This window comes from Pelophylax lessonae (assembly GCF_965119305.1).
Source record: "Pelophylax lessonae genome assembly, chromosome: 9".
In the NCBI taxonomy this organism is placed as follows: Eukaryota; Metazoa; Chordata; class Amphibia; order Anura; family Ranidae; genus Pelophylax; species Pelophylax lessonae.
The window spans coordinates 246410270-246423839 of record NC_138776.1 but is presented as its reverse complement, the minus strand read 5'-3'; the positions used below and the strand labels follow the sequence as shown (position 1 = coordinate 246423839).

Sequence of the window (13570 nt, the reverse complement as noted above, 5' to 3'; positions counted from 1 at the left end):
AGCTAGGGACCCCAAAACTTTTGGCAGACCTAGAGGGGGTCGTGGACCCCTTGACCACCAAGTTTTACGTCCCTGCCACCTACGGTTCAGGAGATATGGGCCGGCAAAAACCGCAAGTTACAATCTGCCGAGGTAGCGGGAGGTTGCCGCTAATTTGCGGCCGACCACCCGCAGCATTCCCGGCCGCGGGTGGCTCCGATGCCCCGGTCGGTTCTCACCTCAATTTCCAGCTAGGGACCCCAAAACTTTTGGCAGACCTAGAAGGGGTCATGGACCCCTTGACCACCAAGTTTTACGTCCCTGCCACCTACGGTTCAGGAGATATGGGCCGGCAAAAACCGCAAGTTACAATCCGCCGAGGTAGCGGGAGGTTGCCGCTAATTTGCGGCCGACCACCCGCAGCATTCTCGGCCGCGGGTGGCTCCGATGCCCCGGTCGGTTCTCACCTCAATTTCCAGCTAGGGACCCCAAAACTTTTGGCAGACCTAGAAGGGGTCATGGACCCCTTGACCACCAAGTTTTACGTCCCTGCCACCTACGGTTCAGGAGATATGGGCCGGCAAAAACCGCAAGTTACAATCCGCCGAGGTAGCGGGAGGTTGCCGCTAATTTGCGGCCGACCACCCGCAGCATTCCCGGCCGCGGGTGGCTCCGATGCCCCGGTCGGTTCTCACCTCAATTTCCAGCTAGGGACCCCAAAACTTTTGGCAGACCTAGAAGGGGTCGTGGACCCCTTGACCACCAAGTTTTACGTCCCTGCCACCTACGGTTCAGGAGATATGGGCCGGCAAAAACCGCAAGTTACAATCTGCCGAGGTAGCGGGAGGTTGCCGCTAATTTGCGGCCGACCACCCGCAGCATTCCCGGCCGCGGGTGGCTCCGATGCCCCGGTCGGTTCTCACCTCAATTTCCAGCTAGGGACCCCAAAACTTTTGGCAGACCTAGAAGGGGTCATGGACCCCTTGACCACCAAGTTTTACGTCCCTGCCACCTACGGTTCAGGAGATATGGGCCGGCAAAAACCGCAAGTTACAATCCGCCGAGGTAGCGGGAGGTTGCCGCTAATTTGCGGCCGACCACCCGCAGCATTCTCGGCCGCGGGTGGCTCCGATGCCCCGGTCGGTTCTCACCTCAATTTCCAGCTAGGGACCCCAAAACTTTTGGCAGACCTAGAAGGGGTCATGGACCCCTTGACCACCAAGTTTTACGTCCCTGCCACCTACGGTTCAGGAGATATGGGCCGGCAAAAACTGCAAGTTACAATCCGCCGAGGTAGCGGGAGGTTGCCGCTAATTTGCGGCCGACCACCCGCAGCATTCCCGTCCGCAGGTGGCTCCGATGCCCCGGTCGGTTCTCACCTCAATTTCCAGCTAGGGACCCCAAAACTTTTGGCAGACCTAGAAGGGGTCGTGGACCCCTTGACCACCAAGTTTTACGTCCCTGCCACCTACGGTTCAGGAGATATGGGCCGGCAAAAACCGCAAGTTACAATCCGCCGAGGTAGCGGGAGGTTGCCGCTAATTTGCGGCCGACCACCCGCAGCATTCTCGGCCGCGGGTGGCTCCGATGCCCCGGTCGGTTCTCACCTCAATTTCCAGCTAGGGACCCCAAAACTTTTGGCAGACCTAGAAGGGGTCATGGACCCCTTGACCACCAAGTTTTACGTCCCTGCCACCTACGGTTCAGGAGATATGGGCCGGCAAAAACCGCAAGTTACAATCCGCCGAGGTAGCGGGAGGTTGCCGCTAATTTGCGGCCGACCACCCGCAGCATTCCCGGCCGCGGGTGGCTCCGATGCCCCGGTCGGTTCTCACCTCAATTTCCAGCTAGGGACCCCAAAACTTTTGGCAGACCTAGAAGGGGTCATGGACCCCTTGACCACCAAGTTTTACGTCCCTGCCACCTACGGTTCAGGAGATATGGGCCGGCAAAACCCGCAAGTTACAATCCGCCGAGGTAGCGGGAGGTTGCCGCTAATTTGCGGCCGACCACCCGCAGCATTCCCGGCCGCGGGTGGCTCCGATGCCCCGGTCGGTTCTCACCTCAATTTCCAGCTAGGGACCCCAAAACTTTTGGCAGACCTAGAAGGGGTCGTGGACCCCTTGACCACCAAGTTTTACGTCCCTGCCACCTACGGTTCAGGAGATATGGGCCAGCAAAAACCGCAAGTTACAATCCGCCGAGGTAGCGGGAGGTTGCCGCTAATTTGCGGCCGACCACCCGCAGCATTCCCGGCCGCGGGTGGCTCCGATGCCCCGGTCGGTTCTCACCTCAATTTCCAGCTAGGGACCCCAAAACTTTTGGCAGACCTAGAAGGGGTCGTGGACCCCTTGACCACCAAGTTTTACGTCCCTGCCACCTACGGTTCAGGAGATATGGGCCGGCAAAAACCGCAAGTTACAATCCGCCGAGGTAGTGGGAGGTTGCCGCTAATTTGCGGCCGACCACCCGCAGCATTCCCGGCCGCGGGTGGCTCCGATGCCCCGGTCGGTTCTCACCTCAATTTCCAGCTAGGGACCCCAAAACTTTTGGCAGACCTAGAAGGGGTCATGGACCCCTTGACCACCAAGTTTTACGTCCCTGCCACCTACGGTTCAGGAGATATGGGCCGGCAAAACCCGCAAGTTACAATCCGCCGAGGTAGCGGGAGGTTGCCGCTAATTTGCGGCCGACCACCCGCAGCATTCCCGGCCGCGGGTGGTTCCGATGCCCCGGTCGGTTCTCACCTCAATTTCCAGCTAGGGACCCCAAAACTTTTGGCAGACCTAGAAGGGGTCGTGGACCCCTTGACCACCAAGTTTTACGTCCCTGCCACCTACGGTTCAGGAGATATGGGCCAGCAAAAACCGCAAGTTACAATCCGCCGAGGTAGCGGGAGGTTGCCGCTAATTTGCGGCCGACCACCCGCAGCATTCCCGGCCGCGGGTGGCTCCGATGCCCCGGTCGGTTCTCACCTCAATTTCCAGCTAGGGACCCCAAAACTTTTGGCAGACCTAGAAGGGGTCGTGGACCCCTTGACCACCAAGTTTTACGTCCCTGCCACCTACGGTTCAGGAGATATGGGCCGGCAAAAACCGCAAGTTACAATCCGCCGAGGTAGTGGGAGGTTGCCGCTAATTTGCGGCCGACCACCCGCAGCATTCCCGGCCGCGGGTGGCTCCGATGCCCCGGTCGGTTCTCACCTCAATTTCCAGCTAGGGACCCCAAAACTTTTGGCAGACCTAGAAGGGGTCATGGACCCCTTGACCACCAAGTTTTACGTCCCTGCCACCTACGGTTCAGGAGATATGGGCCGGCAAAAACCGCAAGTTACAATCTGCCAAGGTAGCGGGAGGTTGCCGCTAATTTGCGGCCGACCACCCGCAGCATTCCCGGCCGCGGGTGGCTCCGATGCCCCGGTCGGTTCTCACCTCAATTTCCAGCTAGGGACCCCAAAACTTTTGGCAGACCTAGAAGGGGTCATGGACCCCTTGACCACCAAGTTTTACGTCCCTGCCACCTACAGTTCAGGAGATATGGGCCAGCAAAAACCGCAAGTTACAATCCGCCGAGGTAGCGGGAGGTTGCCGCTAATTTGCGGCCGACCACCCGCAGCATTCCCGGCCGCGGGTGGCTCCGATGCCCCGGTCGGTTCTCACCTCAATTTCCAGCTAGGGACCCCAAAACTTTTGGCAGACCTAGAAGGGGTCGTGGACCCCTTGACCACCAAGTTTTACGTCCCTGCCACCTACGGTTCAGGAGATATGGGCCGGCAAAAACCGCAAGTTACAATCCGCCGAGGTAGCGGGAGGTTGCCGCTAATTTGCGGCCGACCACCCGCAGCATTCCCGGCCGCGGGTGGCTCCGATGCCCCGGTCGGTTCTCACCTCAATTTCCAGCTAGGGACCCCAAAACTTTTGGCAGACCTAGAGGGGGTCGTGGACCCCTTGACCACCAAGTTTTACGTCCCTGCCACCTACGGTTCAGGAGATATGGGCCGGCAAAAACCGCAAGTTACAATCTGCCGAGGTAGCGGGAGGTTGCCGCTAATTTGCGGCCGACCACCCGCAGCATTCCCGGCCGCGGGTGGCTCCGATGCCCCGGTCGGTTCTCACCTCAATTTCCAGCTAGGGACCCCAAAACTTTTGGCAGACCTAGAAGGGGTCATGGACCCCTTGACCACCAAGTTTTACGTCCCTGCCACCTACGGTTCAGGAGATATGGGCCGGCAAAAACCGCAAGTTACAATCCGCCGAGGTAGCGGGAGGTTGCCGCTAATTTGCGGCCGACCACCCGCAGCATTCTCGGCCGCGGGTGGCTCCGATGCCCCGGTCGGTTCTCACCTCAATTTCCAGCTAGGGACCCCAAAACTTTTGGCAGACCTAGAAGGGGTCATGGACCCCTTGACCACCAAGTTTTACGTCCCTGCCACCTACGGTTCAGGAGATATGGGCCGGCAAAAACCGCAAGTTACAATCCGCCGAGGTAGCGGGAGGTTGCCGCTAATTTGCGGCCGACCACCCGCAGCATTCCCGGCCGCGGGTGGCTCCGATGCCCCGGTCGGTTCTCACCTCAATTTCCAGCTAGGGACCCCAAAACTTTTGGCAGACCTAGAAGGGGTCGTGGACCCCTTGACCACCAAGTTTTACGTCCCTGCCACCTACGGTTCAGGAGATATGGGCCGGCAAAAACCGCAAGTTACAATCTGCCGAGGTAGCAGGAGGTTGCCGCTAATTTGCGGCCGACCACCCGCAGCATTCCCGGCCGCGGGTGGCTCCGATGCCCCGGTCGGTTCTCACCTCAATTTCCAGCTAGGGACCCCAAAACTTTTGGCAGACCTAGAAGGGGTCATGGACCCCTTGACCACCAAGTTTTACGTCCCTGCCACCTACGGTTCAGGAGATATGGGCCGGCAAAAACCGCAAGTTACAATCCGCCGAGGTAGCGGGAGGTTGCCGCTAATTTGCGGCCGACCACCCGCAGCATTCTCGGCCGCGGGTGGCTCCGATGCCCCGGTCGGTTCTCACCTCAATTTCCAGCTAGGGACCCCAAAACTTTTGGCAGACCTAGAAGGGGTCATGGACCCCTTGACCACCAAGTTTTACGTCCCTGCCACCTACGGTTCAGGAGATATGGGCCGGCAAAAACTGCAAGTTACAATCCGCCGAGGTAGCGGGAGGTTGCCGCTAATTTGCGGCCGACCACCCGCAGCATTCCCGTCCGCAGGTGGCTCCGATGCCCCGGTCGGTTCTCACCTCAATTTCCAGCTAGGGACCCCAAAACTTTTGGCAGACCTAGAAGGGGTCGTGGACCCCTTGACCACCAAGTTTTACGTCCCTGCCACCTACGGTTCAGGAGATATGGGCCGGCAAAAACCGCAAGTTACAATCCGCCGAGGTAGCGGGAGGTTGCCGCTAATTTGCGGCCGACCACCCGCAGCATTCTCGGCCGCGGGTGGCTCCGATGCCCCGGTCGGTTCTCACCTCAATTTCCAGCTAGGGACCCCAAAACTTTTGGCAGACCTAGAAGGGGTCATGGACCCCTTGACCACCAAGTTTTACGTCCCTGCCACCTACGGTTCAGGAGATATGGGCCGGCAAAAACCGCAAGTTACAATCCGCCGAGGTAGCGGGAGGTTGCCGCTAATTTGCGGCCGACCACCCGCAGCATTCCCGTCCGCAGGTGGCTCCGATGCCCCGGTCGGTTCTCACCTCAATTTCCAGCTAGGGACCCCAAAACTTTTGGCAGACCTAGAAGGGGTCGTGGACCCCTTGACCACCAAGTTTTACGTCCCTGCCACCTACGGTTCAGGAGATATGGGCCGGCAAAAACCGCAAGTTACAATCTGCCGAGGTAGCGGGAGGTTGCCGCTAATTTGCGGCCGACCACCCGCAGCATTCCCGGCCGCGGGTGGCTCCGATGCCCCGGTCGGTTCTCACCTCAATTTCCAGCTAGGGACCCCAAAACTTTTGGCAGACCTAGAAGGGGTCATGGACCCCTTGACCACCAAGTTTTACGTCCCTGCCACCTACGGTTCAGGAGATATGGGCCGGCAAAACCCGCAAGTTACAATCCGCCGAGGTAGCGGGAGGTTGCCGCTAATTTGCGGCCGACCACCCGCAGCATTCCCGGCCGCGGGTGGCTCCGATGCCCCGGTCGGTTCTCACCTCAATTTCCAGCTAGGGACCCCAAAACTTTTGGCAGACCTAGAAGGGGTCGTGGACCCCTTGACCACCAAGTTTTACGTCCCTGCCACCTACGGTTCAGGAGATATGGGCCAGCAAAAACCGCAAGTTACAATCCGCCGAGGTAGCGGGAGGTTGCCGCTAATTTGCGGCCGACCACCCGCAGCATTCCCGGCCGCGGGTGGCTCCGATGCCCCGGTCGGTTCTCACCTCAATTTCCAGCTAGGGACCCCAAAACTTTTGGCAGACCTAGAAGGGGTCGTGGACCCCTTGACCACCAAGTTTTACGTCCCTGCCACCTACGGTTCAGGAGATATGGGCCGGCAAAAACCGCAAGTTACAATCCGCCGAGGTAGTGGGAGGTTGCCGCTAATTTGCGGCCGACCACCCGCAGCTTTCCCGGCCGCGGGTGGCTCCGATGCCCCGGTCGGTTCTCACCTCAATTTCCAGCTAGGGACCCCAAAACTTTTGGCAGACCTAGAAGGGGTCATGGACCCCTTGACCACCAAGTTTTACGTCCCTGCCACCTACGGTTCAGGAGATATGGGCCGGCAAAAACCGCAAGTTACAATCTGCCAAGGTAGCGGGAGGTTGCCGCTAATTTACGGCCGACCACCCGCAGCATTCCCGGCCGCGGGTGGCTCCGATGCCCCGGTCGGTTCTCACCTCAATTTCCAGCTAGGGACCCCAAAACTTTTGGCAGACCTAGAAGGGGTCATGGACCCCTTGACCACCAAGTTTTACGTCCCTGCCACCTACAGTTCAGGAGATATGGGCCAGCAAAAACCGCAAGTTACAATCCGCCGAGGTAGCGGGAGGTTGCCGCTAATTTGCGGCCGACCACCCGCAGCATTCCCGGCCGCGGGTGGCTCCGATGCCCCGGTCGGTTCTCACCTCAATTTCCAGCTAGGGACCCCAAAACTTTTGGCAGACCTAGAAGGGGTCATGGACCCCTTGACTACCAAGTTTTACGTCCCTGCCACCTACGGTTCAGGAGATATGGGCCAGCAAAAACCGCAAGTTACAATCCGCCGAGGTAGCGGGAGGTTGCCGCTAATTTGCGGCCGACCACCCGCAGCATTCCCGGCCGCGGGTGGCTCCGATGCCCCGGTCGGTTCTCACCTCAATTTCCAGCTAGGGACCCCAAAACTTTTGGCAGACCTAGAAGGGGTCGTGGACCCCTTGACCACCAAGTTTTACGTCCCTGCCACCTACGGTTCAGGAGATATGGGCCGGCAAAAACCGCAAGTTACAATCCGCCGAGGTAGCGGGAGGTTGCCGCTAATTTGCGGCCGACCACCCGCAGCATTCCCGGCCGCGGGTGGCTCCGATGCCCCGGTCGGTTCTCACCTCAATTTCCAGCTAGGGACCCCAAAACTTTTGGCAGACCTAGAAGGGGTCATGGACCCCTTGACCACCAAGTTTTACGTCCCTGCCACCTACGGTTCAGGAGATATGGGCCGGCAAAAACCGCAAGTTACAATCTGCCGAGGTAGCGGGAGGTTGCCGCTAATTTGCGGCCGACCACCCGCAGCATTCCCGGCCGCGGGTGGCTCCGATGCCCCGGTCGGTTCTCACCTCAATTTCCAGCTAGGGACCCCAAAACTTTTGGCAGACCTAGAAGGGGTCATGGACCCCTTGACCACCAAGTTTTACGTCCCTGCCACCTACGGTTCAGGAGATATGGGCCGGCAAAAACCGCAAGTTACAATCCGCCGAGGTAGCGGGAGGTTGCCGCTAATTTGCGGCCGACCACCCGCAGCATTCCCGGCCGCGGGTGGCTCCGATGCCCCGGTCGGTTCTCACCTCAATTTCCAGCTAGGGACCCCAAAACTTTTGGCAGACCTAGAAGGGGTCATGGACCCCTTGACCACCAAGTTTTACGTCCCTGCCACCTATGGTTCAGGAGATATGGGCCGGCAAAAACCGCAAGTTACAATCCGCCGAGGTAGCGGGAGGTTGCCGCTAATTTGCGGCCGACCACCCGCAGCATTCCCGGCCGCGGGTGGCTCCGATGCCCCGGTCGGTTCTCACCTCAATTTCCAGCTAGGGACCCCAAAACTTTTGGCAGACCTAGAAGGGGTCATGGACCCCTTTACCACCAAGTTTTACGTCCCTGCCACCTACGGTTCAGGAGATATGGGCCGGCAAAAACCGCAAGTTACAATCCGCCGAGGTAGCGTGAGGTTGCCGCTAATTTGCGGCCGACCACCCGCAGCATTCCCGGCCGCGGGTGGCTCCGATGCCCCGGTCGGTTCTCACCTCAATTTCCAGCTAGGGACCCCAAAACTTTTGGCAGACCTAGAAGGGGTCATGGACCCCTTGACCACCAAGTTTTACGTCCCTGCCACCTACGGTTCAGGAGATATGGGCCGGCAAAAACCGCAAGTTACAATCCGCCGAGGTAGCGGGAGGTTGCCGCTAATTTGCGGCCGACCACCCGCAGCATTCCCGGCCGCGGGTGGCTCCGATGCCCCGGTCGGTTCTCACCTCAATTTCCAGCTAGGGACTCCAAAACTTTTGGCAGACCTAGAAGGGGTCATGGACCCCTTGACCACCAAGTTTTACGTCCCTGCCACCTACGGTTCAGGAGATATGGGCCGGCAAAAACCGCAAGTTACAATCCACCGAGGTAGCGGGAGGTTGCCGCTAATTTGCGGCCGACCACCCGCAGCATTCCCGGCCGCGGGTGGCTCCGATGCCCCGGTCGGTTCTCACCTCAATTTCCAGCTAGGGACCCCAAAACTTTTGGCAGACCTAGAAGGGGTCATGGACCCCTTGACTACCAAGTTTTACGTCCCTGCCACCTACGGTTCAGGAGATATGGGCCAGCAAAAACCGCAAGTTACAATCCGCCGAGGTAGCGGGAGGTTGCCGCTAATTTGCGGCCGACCACCCGCAGCATTCCCGGCCGCGGGTGGCTCCGATGCCCCGGTCGGTTCTCACCTCAATTTCCAGCTAGGGACCCCAAAACTTTTGGCAGACCTAGAAGGGGTCATGGACCCCTTGACTACCAAGTTTTACGTCCCTGCCACCTACGGTTCAGGAGATATGGGCCAGCAAAAACCGCAAGTTACAATCCGCCGAGGTAGCGGGAGGTTGCCGCTAATTTGCGGCCGACCACCCGCAGCATTCCCGGCCGCGGGTGGCTCCGATGCCCCGGTCGGTTCTCACCTCAATTTCCAGCTAGGGACCCCAAAACTTTTGGCAGACCTAGAAGGGGTCATGGACCCCCTGACCACCAAGTTTTACGTCCCTGCCACCTACGGTTCAGGAGATATGGGCCGGCAAAAACCGCAAGTTACAATCCGCCGAGGTAGCGGGAGGTTGCCGCTAATTTGCGGCCGACCACCCGCAGCATTCCCGGCCGCGGGTGGCTCCGATGCCCCGGTCGGTTCTCACCTCAATTTCCAGCTAGGGACCCCAAAACTTTTGGCAGACCTAGAAGGGGTCATGGACCCCTTGACCACCAAGTTTTACGTCCCTGCCACCTACGGTTCAGGAGATATGGGCCGGCAAAAACCGCAAGTTACAATCCGCCGAGGTAGCGGGAGGTGACCGCTAATTTGCGGCCGACCACCCGCAGCATTCCCGGCCGCGGGTGGCTCCGATGCCCCGGTCGGTTCTCACCTCAATTTCCAGCTAGGGACCCCAAAACTTTTGGCAGACCTAGAAGGGGTCATGGACCCCTTGACCACCAAGTTTTACGTCCCTGCCACCTACGGTTCAGGAGATATGGGCCGGCAAAAACCGCAAGTTACAATCCGCCGAGGTAGCGGGAGGTTGCCGCTAATTTGCGGCCGACCACCCGCAGCATTCCCGGCCGCGGGTGGCTCCGATGCCCCGGTCGGTTCTCACCTCAATTTCCAGCTAGGGACCCCAAAACTTTTGGCAGACCTAGAAGGGGTCATGGACCCCTTGACCACCAAGTTTTACGTCCCTGCCACCTACGGTTCAGGAGATATGGGCCGGCAAAAACCGCAAGTTACAATCCGCCGAGGTAGCGGGAGGTGACCGCTAATTTGCGGCCGACCACCCGCAGCATTCCCGGCCGCGGGTGGCTCCGATGCCCCGGTCGGTTCTCACCTCAATTTCCAGCTAGGGACCCCAAAACTTTTGGCAGACCTAGAAGGGGTCATGGACCCCTTGACCACCAAGTTTTACGTCCCTGCCACCTACGGTTCAGGAGATATGGGCCGGCAAAAACCGCAAGTTACAATCCGCCGAGGTAGCGGGAGGTGACCGCTAATTTGCGGCCGACCACCCGCAGCATTCCCGGCCGCGGGTGGCTCCGATGCCCCGGTCGGTTCTCACCTCAATTTCCAGCTAGGGACCCCAAAACTTTTGGCAGACCTAGAAGGGGTCATGGACCCCTTGACCACCAAGTTTTACGTCCCTGCCACCTACGGTTCAGGAGATATGGGCCGGCAAAAACCGCAAGTTACAATCCGCCGAGGTAGCGGGAGGTTGCCACTAATTTGCGGCCGACCACCCGCAGCATTCCCGGCCGCGGGTGGCTCCGATGCCCCGGTCGGTTCTCACCTCAATTTCCAGCTAGGGACCCCAAAACTTTTGGCAGACCTAGAAGGGGTCATGGACCCCTTGACCACCAAGTTTTACGTCCCTGCCACCTACGGTTCAGGAGATATGGGCCGGCAAAAACCGCAAGTTACAATCCGCCGAGGTAGCGGGAGGTTGCCGCTAATTTGCGGCCGACCACCCGCAGCATTCCCGGCCGCGGGTGGCTCCGATGCCCCGGTCGGTTCTCACCTCAATTTCCAGCTAGGGACCCCAAAACTTTTGGCAGACCTAGAAGGGGTCATGGACCCCTTGACCACCAAGTTTTACGTCCCTGCCACCTACGGTTCAGGAGATATGGGCCGGCAAAAACCGCAAGTTACAATCCGCCGAGGTAGCGGGAGGTTGCCGCTAATTTGCGGCCGAACACCCGCAGCATTCCCGGCCGCGGGTGGCTCCGATGCCCCGGTCGGTTCTCACCTCAATTTCCAGCTAGGGACCCCAAAACTTTTGGCAGACCTAGAAGGGGTCATGGACCCCTTGACCACCAAGTTTTACGTCCCTGCCACCTACGGTTCAGGAGATATGGGCCGGCAAAAACCGCAAGTTACAATCCGCCGAGGTAGCGGGAGGTTGCCGCTAATTTGCGGCCGACCACCCGCAGCATTCCCGGCCGCGGGTGGCTCCGATGCCCCGGTCGGTTCTCACCTCAATTTCCAGCTAGGGACCCCAAAACTTTTGGCAGACCTAGAAGGGGTCATGGACCCCTTGACCACCAAGTTTTACGTCCCTGCCACCTACGGTTCAGGAGATATGGGCCGGCAAAAACCGCAAGTTACAATCCGCCGAGGTAGCGGGAGGTTGCCGCTAATTTGCGGCCGACCACCCGCAGCATTCCCGGCCGCGGGTGGCTCCGATGCCCCGGTCGGTTCTCACCTCAATTTCCAGCTAGGGACCCCAAAACTTTTGGCAGACCTAGAAGGGGTCGTGGACCCCTTGACCACCAAGTTTTACGTCCCTGCCACCTACGGTTCAGGAGATATGGGCCGGCAAAAACCGCAAGTTACAATCCGCCGAGGTAGCGGGAGGTTGCCGCTAATTTGCGGCCGACCACCCGCAGCATTCCCGGCCGCGGGTGGCTCCGATGCCCCGGTCGGTTCTCACCTCAATTTCCAGCTAGGGACCCCAAAACTTTTGGCAGACCTAGAAGGGGTCATGGACCCCTTGACCACCAAGTTTTACGTCCCTGCCACCTACGGTTCAGGAGATATGGGCCGGCAAAAACCGCAAGTTACAATCTGCCGAGGTAGCGGGAGGTTGCCGCTAATTTGCGGCCGACCACCCGCAGCATTCCCGGCCGCGGGTGGCTCCGATGCCCCGGTCGGTTCTCACCTCAATTTCCAGCTAGGGACCCCAAAACTTTTGGCAGACCTAGAAGGGGTCATGGACCCCTTGACCACCAAGTTTTACGTCCCTGCCACCTACGGTTCAGGAGATATGGGCCGGCAAAAACCGCAAGTTACAATCCGCCGAGGTAGCGGGAGGTTGCCGCTAATTTGCGGCCGACCACCCGCAGCATTCCCGGCCGCGGGTGGCTCCGATGCCCCGGTCGGTTCTCACCTCAATTTCCAGCTAGGGACCCCAAAACTTTTGGCAGACCTAGAAGGGGTCATGGACCCCTTGACCACCAAGTTTTACGTCCCTGCCACCTATGGTTCAGGAGATATGGGCCGGCAAAAACCGCAAGTTACAATCCGCCGAGGTAGCGGGAGGTTGCCGCTAATTTGCGGCCGACCACCCGCAGCATTCCCGGCCGCGGGTGGCTCCGATGCCCCGGTCGGTTCTCACCTCAATTTCCAGCTAGGGACCCCAAAACTTTTGGCAGACCTAGAAGGGGTCATGGACCCCTTTACCACCAAGTTTTACGTCCCTGCCACCTACGGTTCAGGAGATATGGGCCGGCAAAAACCGCAAGTTACAATCCGCCGAGGTAGCGTGAGGTTGCCGCTAATTTGCGGCCGACCACCCGCAGCATTCCCGGCCGCGGGTGGCTCCGATGCCCCGGTCGGTTCTCACCTCAATTTCCAGCTAGGGACCCCAAAACTTTTGGCAGACCTAGAAGGGGTCATGGACCCCTTGACCACCAAGTTTTACGTCCCTGCCACCTACGGTTCAGGAGATATGGGCCGGCAAAAACCGCAAGTTACAATACGCCGAGGTAGCGGGAGGTTGCCGCTAATTTGCGGCCGACCACCCGCAGCATTCCCGGCCGCGGGTGGCTCCGATGCCCCGGTCGGTTCTCACCTCAATTTCCAGCTAGGGACTCCAAAACTTTTGGCAGACCTAGAAGGGGTCATGGACCCCTTGACCACCAAGTTTTACGTCCCTGCCACCTACGGTTCAGGAGATATGGGCCGGCAAAAACCGCAAGTTACAATCCACCGAGGTAGCGGGAGGTTGCCGCTAATTTGCGGCCGACCACCCGCAGCATTCCCGGCCGCGGGTGGCTCCGATGCCCCGGTCGGTTCTCACCTCAATTTCCAGCTAGGGACCCCAAAACTTTTGGCAGACCTAGAAGGGGTCATGGACCCCTTGACTACCAAGTTTTACGTCCCTGCCACCTACGGTTCAGGAGATATGGGCCAGCAAAAACCGCAAGTTACAATCCGCCGAGGTAGCGGGAGGTTGCCGCTAATTTGCGGCCGACCACCCGCAGCATTCCCGGCCGCGGGTGGCTCCGATGCCCCGGTCGGTTCTCACCTCAATTTCCAGCTAGGGACCCCAAAACTTTTGGCAGACCTAGAAGGGGTCATGGACCCCTTGACTACCAAGTTTTACGTCCCTGCCACCTACGGTTCAGGAGATATGGGCCAGCAAAAACCGCAAGT

At 59.3% G+C, this 13570-nt stretch overlaps 2 protein-coding genes across 2 annotated transcripts in view; both read right to left on the bottom strand.

The window, feature by feature from the left end:
- LOC309564355 (uncharacterized protein) overlaps positions 1 to 13570 on the bottom strand; it is a gene marked incomplete at its 3' end in the record, with an annotated part of 715072 nt that overhangs the window by 475209 nt on the left and 226293 nt on the right.
- Positions 1 to 13570, bottom strand: part of LOC309563353 (uncharacterized protein) — a gene marked incomplete at its 3' end in the record, with an annotated part of 522832 nt that overhangs the window by 437213 nt on the left and 72049 nt on the right.